The sequence below is a fragment of the Marmota marmota genome, unplaced genomic scaffold, assembly GCF_001458135.2.
Source record: "Marmota marmota marmota unplaced genomic scaffold, marMar, whole genome shotgun sequence".
Taxonomy (NCBI): Eukaryota; Metazoa; Chordata; class Mammalia; order Rodentia; family Sciuridae; genus Marmota; species Marmota marmota.
Genome location: NW_026000037.1, coordinates 15906876 through 15920599, shown reverse-complemented (window position 1 = coordinate 15920599; position 13724 = coordinate 15906876).

The following is a 13724-nucleotide window of genomic DNA, read 5'->3' as shown; positions in this document are numbered from 1 at the left end:
CCTCAGGGAGTTTTGTTTGCAAGAAGACTCAGTTTTCCAGGCACCGTGATGAGTGATACATGGGCAGGTCCTCTTTGCCAAGATGGGGGTAAAGTTGGTGGAATACTGGGCTGAGGGCAATAGGGTGGTCACTGGGGCTTGTCTGGACCTGAGAAACTTGGATCATTTGTTCTACACAGAAGAATTCGAGACCCAGTTGGGCATCAGGAGGCAGAGGCCAAGAGGAGGCTGGGGTGGAGGCAGGAGGTCAGACCCTGGGGCCAGCGCGGATCAGGAACAGGCTGGGGGGAGGCAGCAGGGTTCAGGGCTGGCAATCCTGGTGGCTGGTAGACCCAGTGGGGGACCGCGTTGGCTCACTGGAGGTGTGGCAAGGTGAGGGATGGGATGCCCCCCACCCTCTGGCTCCGATATTGGACTCTGTTTCCCCTCCAGTACTCGGGATGGACCCCAGGGACACCACGGAGCCACATCCCCAGCCTTTTTTATTTTTTTATTTTGAGACAGGGTCTCATTAAGAAAGTGGCGATCCCCCTGCCTCAGCTGGCATGACCGGCGTGTGCCACCATGCCCGGCTGACATTTGACTTTGGTAGAGGATGTGGTTACCCTAAAACCTCTGCCATATTTACACTTTAACAGGATTATATCAGCATAGATGAAATCTCGCTGAGAAATTGTTTTTCCAACCCAAGGAACCATGCCAATTTGATTTTAGACTTTTGTACATTACAGTGCCTGTCGTTTTTTGCTTTGGTGTTTTGTTAAAATGATTTTCATCAAATGAGTTCTGTGTGTTTACTTTTTACAACAAAAATTTACAACTGATTCATGGATCAACTTTTTTGTCCTTTTATGATTACTTGTTAAAGCTTCCGATATTGTGTATTCGTGTGTCTCAATGTCTATCAGTATCAGTATGTGAAGTGTGCATGTATTTGCGTGTGTATGAGCATGTAAATGTGTATGTGATTGTAAGGGAGTGTGTGTCTCTGCAGATGTAAGTGTATTATGTATGTGTCAATACGTGTGAGTGTGTGTATGGGTGTGTCAGTCCTTATTTATGCCACGTCCAATGTCCCTTGGTCATCTTATGCAGATCTCAACTTAGGATTTAATTCTTTCATCAATTGTTAGTGGTACTTTTCCCCTCAAGTGCTGATGGAACACACTTTGATTTACCTTGTGTGGATTATTTCTACAGCTAGGATTCTTTATTTTGAAAGCAGTTTGTTATGCATCTTCGCTTGTTTATCTAACAGAAATATGAGAACAATTCTGTGAGGTGGAGAGACGGGAGGAGACAAGAAAGAAGCCTTTTTAAAATATTTTATTTAGAGAGAGGGTCTTGCTGAGATGCTTACATGCTTACAGCCTCACTAAGTTGCTGAGGCTGGCTTGGAACTCTCGATCCTCCTGCCTCAGCCTCCTGAGCTGCTGGGATTACAGGCGTGTGCCACAACACCTGGCAAGACAATGCTGAGTTCTAATGCCCAGCTCCCGAGGTGGCTGGAAAGAGTTCTAGGCAGATGATAAGCCCCGACATGAACTGAGGTGCCAGGCCTTGGGGACCACCCTGGTGATCAAGAGACCGGAACTGAGGTAGGAGTCACTTGGGTACAAGGATGGGGGTCTCTGGCACAGGGCTGTTCCTGAGCCCTGTGAGCTTCCATGCATGACAGAGCAGGAAGCACTCCGGCCTCAGAGGAAGCTGTGCCTATGTTTAATCCTGCTCCTTTAAAAGGCTCACCAGCCTGTGCCTTGGGCAGGTTGGTAACCTGGCAGTGATCACCTCCCTTCCATATCTGGAAAGTAGGAAGCCTCTCTCACCTCCTTTTGTAGCTCTTTGATTTTTTATTTTGATACAGGGTCTTACTGTGTTACCCAGGCTGGCCTCAAACCTGGGATCCTCCTACAGGTGTGCACCACTGCACCTGGCTGCCTTCCTCCCCTTTGCTGTAAGAAAGATGCAAGGTCCCATAGGTGAAGTGACGGGCCCACAGAGGACATGCAGTCAATGGGAGCACTAATTGCCATTATCTGTGCTCGACACACAAAACCAACCTGGACCAGGAAAAGGAATGAGAGGGAGTCTAATGAAGTCAGGCAAAGTCCTGGGCAGGGTGTGGGGAATCCTCAAGGCTGAGTTCCACACCCCAGAGGCCTGGGGATAAAGGGAGGGAATGACAGACCTGTGTAGAGAGGGCTGCTAGCCCTGGGGGCCTACTGGGCACAGCCCCAGGGAAGAAAGACTCTGGTCTTAATCTCCTTTCCATCCGTTCTGTGGCCTCCCAGAGCCAAACCCACTGGGAAAACAGAGGACCAGGGAGCCTGCTGGTTCTGGCCAGGCAGGACTGCATCTTGGGGCTGAGAGCAGGGTGGGTGAAGGGTGGCCGGGGCTGCCAACCTGCCAATAGCAGAAGCCTGGCACGGGTCTTTTCAGAACCCTGGCTCATCTTCAGGCTCTGGGAGGGAGGTCCCACAGCCAGGTGGAGGAGACAGAAAGCTTGTTCTACGAGACCGTTTCCCAGGGAACAGGACTCAACCACAGCGTTCCTTTTGGAAAGGTCAGGGGTAATGTATTCCTCTCCTGGCCACTCAAGGTACAGTTGAAGCCCATTCACGCTGACCCCTCGGCATTTCGGGTTTGGAATAATTCAGACGGGAGTTTGGCTGAAATTTATCTTTGCTGTATTTACACAGACAGACCTTAAAAAGCTAGTCGATAGTGTAAACAAGGATAATTAAAATATTTCAGAGAGGTTTAAGGTACCAACGTCAGGGCGGGGCGGGGTGGGGGGAGGAATCATTTCAAGCATGGCAGAGCCCCACTCATTCCTGGGATATGAGAGAATGACAAGTGGTCATGGTCAACAATAATCCCACAAATGCAATCTCATGTCCTCTAAAAGGCAAGTCAAGGGTGAGGCAGATGTGATATGGTCCAGTTGGGTCAGTGAAGCCCGAGATGGACGCCCAGCAGTGGTTTAGAGCAGAGTCGGGCCTCTTTGCAGGTGGGGGCCGTGTGGGCTGCAGGGGGAAGAAGAACAGATCTAGGTGTCCGGAGGTCTTTCCTGGGATCCGCATGACGATGGATCTGTGGCCCTTGTGGAGCCTCAATTTCCCAGTCTGTGAAATGGGTGGAGGAATACCCATCGCTTGGCCTTGCTTGAAGGATTACTAAGAACCTGTGGGCCCCAGGAGGGGCTGGATGCTCCCTGAGGACCTGCCGACTTCCCTTGTCTTTCACTCCAACATGGGCCTAGCCCCCCCCTGGAGGCCAGCCAGGGAACACCAGCTGGGAGGTGGAGAGTTGGGTGACCCCTGCTATTTGGCTCAGGATGGACCCAGTTTCTCCCAGGTCTTACATTCATCCCTTTTTTCTGTCTCCGAAAACTGATGCCCTGAATCCCACGGGCAGTGTCTCCCACGGAATGGCACCGAGGGCTTCGGAACTAGACAGGCATCGTTTTCAATCCCAGAACCACCAGGTACCTACCAAGGACAAGGTCCTCAACTCCCCTGAGTCTCTGGACAAGGGAGATGGACAGAGCTCTCCTTTGCAAGTGGGGTCAAGTGCCTGGCGTGCTGCTTGGTCTTTAGAGTGACTGTGTAGTTGGTGGCTGTGCGGATCACTGTCCGCACGGTGTGTTCAGATGTTTCTGAACTGGTTGGATATCTGGATTTGACTTTGAGATTTCCCCCGCTTTATGGGAAGCCGCACGCAGTTGGGAGAACCTGCCAATTCGCAGAGAGAGATGATGGTGGTGGGGAGAGGCGCTCTGACACATCAGAGTGGCCCGGAAGGGACGGGGTCCATTTTGCCAGAGCCTTGCCTTCAAGCAAGGGGTGCACTGAGCCCTACTGAGTCAGAGCATCCTGAAGTCCTTCTCTGATGTCCTCTGGTGTCCATCCTGAGGATGCGAGGATGGTCCCCAGGGTGTGCATGCTGGCCAGAGGAGCACAGGACACATCCTCTCACATCGTGACCTCCCTGCAGAAGAGATGAGTAATGAAATTCAACGGCTTTGCCCAAGGCTCCATGGAAAAAGGCGTCCATCATCTTAATGGTACCTTTGAGCTCTCTGGCTGACCCGCGGCCCGTTCCTTATGCTCGTCCCCTCCCGCAAGCACTCGATGTGAGCTATTCCTGGCATGTCCTGTGGTACAAAAGCGCGGTTCATCTTTTCAAGGAGACGTGGGGAGGTTGAAAGTCAAAGCCATTGGAACAAACCTTGGCTTGGGACAGGAGTCAAGTGCTTATTATGCAGGTCCTTGCTCTCTCTGGGAAGAAGGCAGTGGGATGAGCAAAACAGTCTGGGGGGATTTGGTGATAAGGATGAAAAGAAACAAGATCTATGTGGTACATACCGTCTCTGTGGGGAGAATCGCAACTATTGGGCAGTCCCTGTCCCTGGAGGAAGTAGTCTCCAGCATCACCTAGGATAACCCAGGTAGGGTCACTCTGCCCTGGTGAGGTCTAGGGAAGAGGTGGCATTCGGTGTGGTTTGGGTTTAGATGACGGAGATATGCCTTCCCTTCCAAGCCATGGCCACCATCTTCACGTACACAATGACTGATGCTTCTGGGAAGACAGACTTGGACTGGGGCTGGAGAAATCTGGCTTTCCTGAGAGCATTGGGCTTCATTTCTTCACGAGGACAAGGCTTAAAGATGTTTACCTCCTTTTCCAGCTAAAAGCTGGGCTGCAAGGCAGAGGTTGGGAACAATTGCACTTGATAACACTGTCTCCTGGCAGGAAAGCTATTTTAGCATCTCAGGATGGCTTGCTAAACTGTGACCCTTGGTGTCCTTTAGTGAAGGAAGGACAAAGGACATGGGTGCTGAGTCCCCCCAGGACATCTCCCATGGGTCGAAAAAGGGAAGGTCCTTCCCGTGTACAGCCTTCAGGGCTACTGTGGGCACAGCCTCAGGGTGTGGCTAGAATATTCTCTGGACAGCAGAGTCTGAATGAAGAATACCATGGTTTTGCAGTCCTGAGAGATCAGGTGGGGACCTTGTTCATTTCCCATGGGCTGTTGCAAGGGGTTTTAGCAAAAAGGGATCTCGGTTGGACCTTCCATCTTTTCAAAAAGATAGACAATGTGTTTTGTTTCCTTTTGTTATTAGAGTTCTAATAGTGAGTTCCCCAGGACCAAACAGTGCTTAGCTGAAAAACTGAAAAACTACTGTTCATAGTCATTGGCCAGTTGAACCGGAAACTCTTGCAAACCTCTCACATCTTCCCTATGCCAGGATCACTGTTTTAATTTTCTCTGGCTGAGATACAAAACACCCACCATGGCCATCTGAAGGGCTGACTGGGCTCACCTGGGTGGTTTTCCCCTGCGGCCTCTCAGGTGATTGCAGGTAGCCAGTGGCTGTCCTGGACCCCTGAGGCTCCCAGGAGCAGGGGATCCCACTTGACTTTCTCACCCATGGGTTTGGTGCCTCAGCTGGGATGTGCGGGAGGGCTGAGGACCAGCCGGCAACTCTCTCTCCACGGGGCCTCAGCATGTAGTGTTCTCGCCACGTGCAGACTTGCAGGCTTGGGGTAGTTCAGACTTCATACATGGAGCCTGGCTTCCTCCAGAGCTCCCAATCCAAGGGACCTTAATTAAGGTTGCAAAGCATTTTATGACCCAGCTTTGGAAGTCACAAACATCACTTGCATGGCATTTTATTAGCCCAAAGCTAGTTACGAGGTGAGCCCGTGTTGGGGAGGAGGGGATGATGTGTGTGAATTCCAGGCAGCTAAGCTCATCGGAGAACCATCTTTGGAGAATAGCTACCTCCGCCCTGGAAGGAGGGAGGAGAGCATGCTCTGTTCCTGTAGCCACTGTCAGAAGCTGGTTTGGGAGCCTCTTTCCACAGAGATCTGTCTAAGATCCAGAATCCAGCTTACAAGTAGGTAAAGCAAGGCCGCTCCTTGTTACATACCCAAAGATCTTTGTACAGAAGATAAAGGCTTTTATTCCATGAACAACGGGATTACAAATGATACTGCCTTTCTTAGAAAACAACCCCAAGTCCCTCTGCTCCGTGTGGCAAATCACATTTCCAAATATACCCCCAATGTGGTTCTAAACGTGAGACTGCTTTGCTGTCCCGGCTGAGAGTCACCCTCAGGGGTCTTCTGTTTCTGATAACTGTCCCTTTGGCAAGTCTAAGAGCAGATGTTAGATCAAAGGTGAGCAGGGATTGGAGAGGCAGGGTTTGGTCTGCTTTCTTGTAGGACCCATGCTGATAGGAGACTTCTGGCTTCCTGGAATGATTGCTGCAACTCAGACTCTTGAAACAGTATGTTTCAGACACTAATTTTTCACCAGGTCTGTGGAGCCACAGTTGGAAACCTTTCTTTCTTTCTTTTTTTTTTTTGCTTTAGCTGTTATATTACCCAGGGGTTTAAAGAACTCCCCCAGACAGCCAAGCGCACAACCACTACTAGGCAAAAACAGGCTTCCAACGAATTGTTAGGAGTATCAGTGGCCCCTCGATCACTGTCATGGGAGAGGTGTTCCCCACCTGATGCACCTCCAAGAGGTGCATGGGGGAGATGGATGGGCGTGGGTAGGATGCAAGGATACACTGGAAACCCCCCAAAACTGCCTCATCATGTCAATTGGGTAGTTGAAGTGGGAGATGGTGCTGTGTCCGCTCTTTTCAAACTAGGAAGACCACAAGTGGACTCTTGGTTGCCATGAGCTCCGAGCGAGTTTTCAGGACTCCCACCCAATCGCTGATGTGCTGGGACCCACTTGTCTCACCAGAAGAGGCAGAATGTCCATTGAGGGCAGTTGCTATTTGGAAGCAAATGAGCAGTACAGGGAGAGGGTGGGCACCGGGTCCCACAGCCCCATGAAAGCAGCTGCCACTTGATTTCAGGAGGGGACCCCAGGGAGCCCTTGAACTCGATGTCATTTCTGTCATGCATAGGGAGAGGCGCGGGTGAGCGTGTGTGAGGCAAGAGAAATGCTGAAAACACAGTTAGCCTCTGTTAATATTTGATAGGCAGCCAAAGCACTTTTGTTCCCAAGTCGAGGGAGCTACCCGTGAAAAAATAAATTGCTTTTCAAGAACATTCATCACAGCAAGTGGCTCATTTCCTTGTCCTCAGACAACCCCATTCCTGGGTCCTTCCTCCCATTAAAAACTCCTCAGATGTGGTAAAATAAATAAAGAAACCAAGGGGAAGTGTGGGGCATGGTGGGCACTGTGGGGAGGGTGGAGGTTGGGGAGGTGCTGGGTGGAGAAGCATTGAGCCCTCGTGGGCCCCATTGGGATATGGCCCCATTGGGATCCTCCTCTCTAAGAAGCCTGTCTTGGGATCTAGAGGTGTGAAAGTCAAGAGCAAGTACACTTACCCTCATGAGGGATGTGGAAGGAGAGCACCCTGCAGAGGGGTGGTCCAGAGGGCCCCTCTGAGCAGGTGACATGAGAGGGACGCTAGGGGGACAGGGCCTTATGAGTGTCATCTCCAACAGGCTGGGGTAGAGACCATGCTATCTTTTTGATTAGTGCATTCCTTAGCACATAGTGGGTATTAAAGATACTTGTGAGATGAAGGAATAATGAACCAACCCAAAATATGATGCTTAGGGCCAAAGGCAGGGCCCAATCCAGGATGTCATCCTTCTGAGATGGTTTTTCAACAATCAATTCCCTGATTAATAGGCTAAGTGGAGCAGACCTTCTGTCCCCAGGGCCTGTGGCGTGAGCCCTATGGGAAGGGTTTAGCTAGCAGGTTTGAGGAAGGTACCATTTGAGCTTTGGTTTCACGTGGTATAAACTTGTGAAAGTCCCTCCACCTCCCTGTGCCTCAGAGTCCTCTTTTAAATAAAATGAATCTCTTCTTTGGTGGCATTCCTATAGATATTATAGGCAACGTGGGGAACATACTTGCTATAGGAACACAGCACACACTCAAAAGGTAGTGGCCATTTTTATTATTATTCCGACAAGTGTAGACACTGTTAATAACAAATCAATATAATATTCAGGGATTTCTGAGCATCTCATCTATGATGGCCTAAAAAAAACTCCCTAGGCCTGAGCTGTTAAGGAGAGCTCCCTGTCTTTTTAGGTGGCTGGGAATCACACAGTTGTTTTGATGACAGCCTAATGCAGGCTGGTGTTTAAATGGAAAGCTCTGCGCATGCTCCGCACCTCCAATAATGGGTTCTCCTTCATTTGGTTGTAGAGAATGAGGTTGTTGATCAGGTTCATTAATCAGCCAACAATAATGGTTCTAGAAAGGTCTAGGGCATCTTATACCATCTTTTGGATTCGATCATTCATTCAGCATATTTGTTGTCTACTAAGTGTCAGGGGATACACAGATGAACAGGACAGCATCTACCTTGCTGGGGTGACACCTAGCTGGGGGAGCAGACCACAACAAATTAATCATGGCATATAAGATCCAAACAAAATGCAAGGCGACTGATGGGGAAAGACCGGGAGAAGGAAGGTGGAACCTGTTGGCGATGGGCAGGGGAAGCAGAGGTCAGCCTGGAACCCAGGGGCTGCATCTCCAGCCCTTCTCAGACACGTGCAGGGGAGCAGCCAAGGGGAGGCTGGGAGGGACTGAAGCTCTTTCCTTCCAGTACCCCGGTTCGCCCCAAGGTCGCCTGCTCTCTTGGCTACAGCCCAGCAGAGCAGAGCCAATGGGACTCGGCCCGAAGCCCCTCTGAGCGCCCAGCATCCGGGCTGCTCCGTCCACACAGCCGCCCTGGGCGCCCCCATAGTGCGCTGTTTGGGTTTGAGAACTAGAGACCGACACAAGTTTGTCTTTCTCAGTAGACAGAAAGGGCTCCTTTTCAGGTCCTACTAAGAATAGCTTAATTTATTCCTGCTCTCCGGGGCTGGGAAGTCCGGCGGGGAGGGCCGGTGGCAGGCCTGGCTCGCGGCCGGTGCAGCGCTGAAAGAGCCGGGCCACAGCGCCGACGCGCCCCGCATCCCGAGAGGCGCGCGGGCGACCCGCCCAGGCCACGCCCCCGTTGCATTTATTGGCTCGTCTGCCTCCTTCCCGGGCTCTCATTGGCTCGCACAAGCCCTCGCCCTGGGGCCCTGAAGGCGGCGCCCTCCGCTGAGGGGCAGTTGCGGAAGCATTGAGAGGTGCGGTCTTTAGGATGCGCGGTGAAAGGAAAGTCCTGGAAAGGCTGCTGACTTTGACGCCGCCCAAGGCCAGGCACCTAGCGGGAGGAGTTGGGATGCAGAGGGAAAGGTGTAGTTCACCGATGATCCCCCAGGCACCCCAGGCTTCGGGTTATTTCATTTCGTCCTTACAAGAATCCTGCAAAGCAGGTATTAATTATCTACCCCTCTTTCCCTAGTTGCAGGTAAGGAAAAAGATGACCGCAAGTTCAAGACACATGCCTGGAGTCCTAAGTAGGTAGCAGAGGTGAAGTTTGATGGCTCTTAATGGGACAACTTAATAAGAACAGTGGGCAAGTGGTAGGAAGGAAAGATGAGGGCCATGAGTCCACCCTGTCCTGAGGGTGCACTGAGGTTCTACCAGCTTGGCCAGCTCAGAGGAGGCATTCCAGGGAAGGTGGAACTCTCCTGCTCTTTGAAGGTGAGTGGAATTTAGGATGGCGATAAAAACAAAAATTGACCAGAATGCCCTTTGGCACGAGATCAGTTTCTTGGTGACTCAGTGAAACAGTCACCACTAACATTGGCACTGAATATTCTTTTTGCACAGCATTTTATGTTTGCAATTTCCTTCACTTCTGTGGTGTCATTTAATTACAGAATCAAAGCAACTTAAGAATCTCTTTTTTTTTTTTTTTTTTGGTGGTGGGGAGGTCCTGGAGGATTGAATCCAGGGGCACTTTGCCACTGAATTACATCTCCAGCCCTTTTTATTTTTTATTTTGAGACAGGGTCTCACTAAGTTGCTTAGGGCCTCCCTAATTTGCTGAGGCTGGCCTTGAACTTGTAAATCTCCTGCCTCAGCCTCTCAAGTCACTGGGATTGCAGGCATGGACCACCACGCCCAGTGGTATCATTCCAATTTTGAAGAGAGGTAAACTGAGGATTAATGAAGACCAGTGGATGCAATGTATAGTTTTTTCCCCCTGCAATCCAGTGTTTTACATTTCACATGATTCTCACAACATCCTCAGGAGGTAGGTAGTGTTTGCCTTGTCTTACATAGGAGCAAATCAAAACTAGAGAGATTAAATAACATCCTAAGACAACACGGGGTTTTAGAGTAAAGATCAACCTACTTTAAATTCCACTCTTGGAGTCAGTTTGAATCTACCATTCCTTTAGATCCTGAATCAGCTTGAGGAATAGATGGAGACAATAGTTACTGAACAAGAAAAGTTGACAACCAGGACCTATAACCAAACACATATTCCTCCTCTCCTACTTAGTGCATGTTTGAAACACCACCAATGACCACTGGTTTGTGGAGTTAAACATTGTTTGAGCCTTGAGACTTTTATAATTCAAATCTCTCTGTATGGTAGGGAGGCATTAATTCCATAGCATAATCAAGGATGGAAAAATATTTGGAAATTCCCCTGGAGTTATTCACACACCTAAATCATCTACCAAATTCCATTATTGTCTTAATTACATTCACACATTTCTCTGCCCCATGAGTAGGATGGTCCCACAAAAGATAGTAGGGAACCCAAAACAGCCAGAAGGGTTCCATTTGGGGGTAGCAACAAACCTCCTCTTGTGCTGTGTGCTGTTGAGTAGAAAAGCAACTGGATAAAACACCTAGAGCATATTTAAAAGACACTGGAGCTCAGATATTTTGAGCTTGCATGTGGAGGGAAGCAAAAGAGCTAAGCTCAGAATCTCTGAAGAACCAGACTTTCAAGGCCAAAGAGGCAAAGAACAATATCACAGTCAAATAGTAATGTATTTAAGTTCTGGGATTCTTTCTGAAATTTAAAAGTGTAAGCCGTGTGAATAGGTAGGAACATAGGACCAATAAGCACAGGGAATAAATACAATAGAGTCAAACTTACAGTTTGTCATAGTCAGCTCATGCTGTAAGCGGATACCACAGATAGATGGCATAAATGATAGACATCTATTTTTCATAGTTCTGGAGGCTTCAAGTTTAAGATCAAGGTGCTGGCAGATTCAGTTCTCGAGGAGGGGTTGCTTCCTAGCTTGTAGAGAGCTGACTTCTCTCTGTGCTCACATGGTGGGAAGAGAGCTCTGATGCTTTTTTTTTCTCCTTATAAGGGAACTAATATCATTATGAGGGCTCCACCTCTACATACCATCCTACTGGGAATTAGGACATGAACTTGTGGATTCGGGGAGGTCAAAAACATTCAGTCCACAGCACAGATTGTAATAAAGAGTCTGATCCTATATTTTTTTCTATGACCATGCTGATGATTTTATTTTTTTTAAATGTCATCATGTTGAATATAAACAATATTTATTTATTTATTTTTGCATTACGATTCTTAATGACCATTATACAATAATTTATCATATCTCTGATTATATATAAGGTATATTGACACCAAATTCACATCTTCATGCATGTATTTTGATCCTACTTTTGGTATTTGTCTGCTGATAGCTTTCAAGCCCATGATCTCTTCTTCCCTTCTTATATCTGGGCCACCTGGTAAGAAAGCTCAGATGCATCCTCCTTTAGCATTAGCAGGAAAGTCAGACTATGAAAGCTCTGACCCATGCATGGAAGCCTTTGCTAACTGCCCCACCTCTTAATACACCAAACCCAGTCTCCTTTGCTCTAAAAAGCCATGTTTGGACCTTCTTGGGAAGTTTTTAGGCTGTCCCCCAAACTCCTGTAGAAAATCTTTTCACATCTTCTTGGATGTGTATGTATCTGTGTGTTTGTGTGTTGTCATCACTCTCGATATTTGAACCAAAATGTGGGTGGAGGAGTTTATCCCACCACCACAGCACAAATGATTCAGCTATTGGAGTTATCAGGGAATGATTGTGAATAACTATTATAACTAGACTATAAAGGATATACAGAGAAAGGTAGACAAAATGAATGAGAAGAAAACTTTCATAGGGAATCAAATTTATAAAAATTCAGATAGGCATTGAACAAATTAAGAAATATAGTATCTGAAATTAAAATTTCATTGAGGGGTGGGGTGGGACTCAGTGGTAGAGTGCTTGCCTTGCATGAAGGAGGACCTGTGTTTAATCTCCAGCTCTGCAAATGAAAAAAAAAAAAAAAGCCCATAAAATTAGAATTCATGGAGTGGATTTAATAGTTACCTGAACACCGCAGATGATAAGATTATTGAGCTCAAATACAGGCATAGAGAAAATATTCAAGCTGAAGTTCACAGAGAGGAAATAATGAAAGTAACAGATTAGAGTGCAGGACAAATATTGGGATACAGTCCAGAGGTCTAATATGCATATAACTAGGTTCCTAGAAAGGGAGGAGGGTTGAAAAACAAGGCCAGCAATATCTGAAGGAATAATGGGCAGGAATTTTCAAAATCAGACATAGACATCAATTCACAATGAATCCCAATGAGAGTAAATATAAACAAACCAAAAAACTGCACATAGGAACTTTATAGTCAAGCTGTGAAAACCAAAGTCATTGAGAAAATGTTTAAAACATCCATGAAAGATTTTTAAAAAGACAAATTACATTCAAAGGAGCAACAGAGATTTATGGCTAACTTTCAATAGCAACTATGAAATCCAGGAGACAATAGAATGACATCTTTAACTGCAGAAAGAATGATTCTAGACCCAGTGAAAAGGTTCTCCAAAAAATGGGTACACTTCATGTTCCTCTTCTCATTACCTTCCGTTTCTTCCCTTCCTGAGCAATTTAGTTCTAACGACATGAAATGGGGCAGAGCCAGGGAAGTATCTGTGGAGTAGGAGTGAGGGGAGGAGGGGAAGCCGTAGTGGACACAGCAGGCTGTTAGGGCTCAGGCAGAGTGAGAGGGCGTCCCAGGGAGGGTCAACCCAATGAGGGATGCTAGTGAGTCCTTGGGGTGAAGAGGGCATCCACTCAGAGAAGCTGGCTTGGTGTAGTGTGGAAAGTCAAAGACCAAGCAGGGTGTGGAGAGCACGTCCATGGTGGAGTCCAGGGAGAGTTGAAAAAAAAAAAAAGGAGAAAACTAGAGAGAATCTATGATATTGGTTGGAAACAGAATCTTTTGGGAGATTTATTAATATAGACATACACATAATATACACACATACACATACATATCTAGTACCCAGATTCTGATTTCTAAATAACATTTTGCACTATAAGAAAACCAGGGATCCTTGGAGAAATGACATGTTCCAGAACAGTGGCAGGAAAAGTATAAGATTAATCAGGAACATCTTGTGCCAAAATGCAAGGCGTCGCTCAAAGAATAACGGGGATGTGTCAAAAGGACACAGAAGGTGTCCTAGAATATCTCCCACAGGCCAACTCAGGAGCAGTCTGAACATAGAATCAATAGTATTATAGATTATAACCTTTTCAATAAAATAGGAAAACAAAAGTCTATGCAAATACAAAGAAACAAATGAATAATTTTGTGTAGAGTACCCCAGATCAATCCCCATGGGGGGGGGGAATCAAGGCAAAATAAATAGATTTTCAGACTAACAAGAGCTGAGAGAACTTCTCACCTGCCCCTCCATCCTGTCTTACACCAGGATGAAATATATGGAGAAATGATCTCAAATGTAAGCACAGAACTGTAGGATCAACTAGTGAAAACCAGGAAAGTAAAT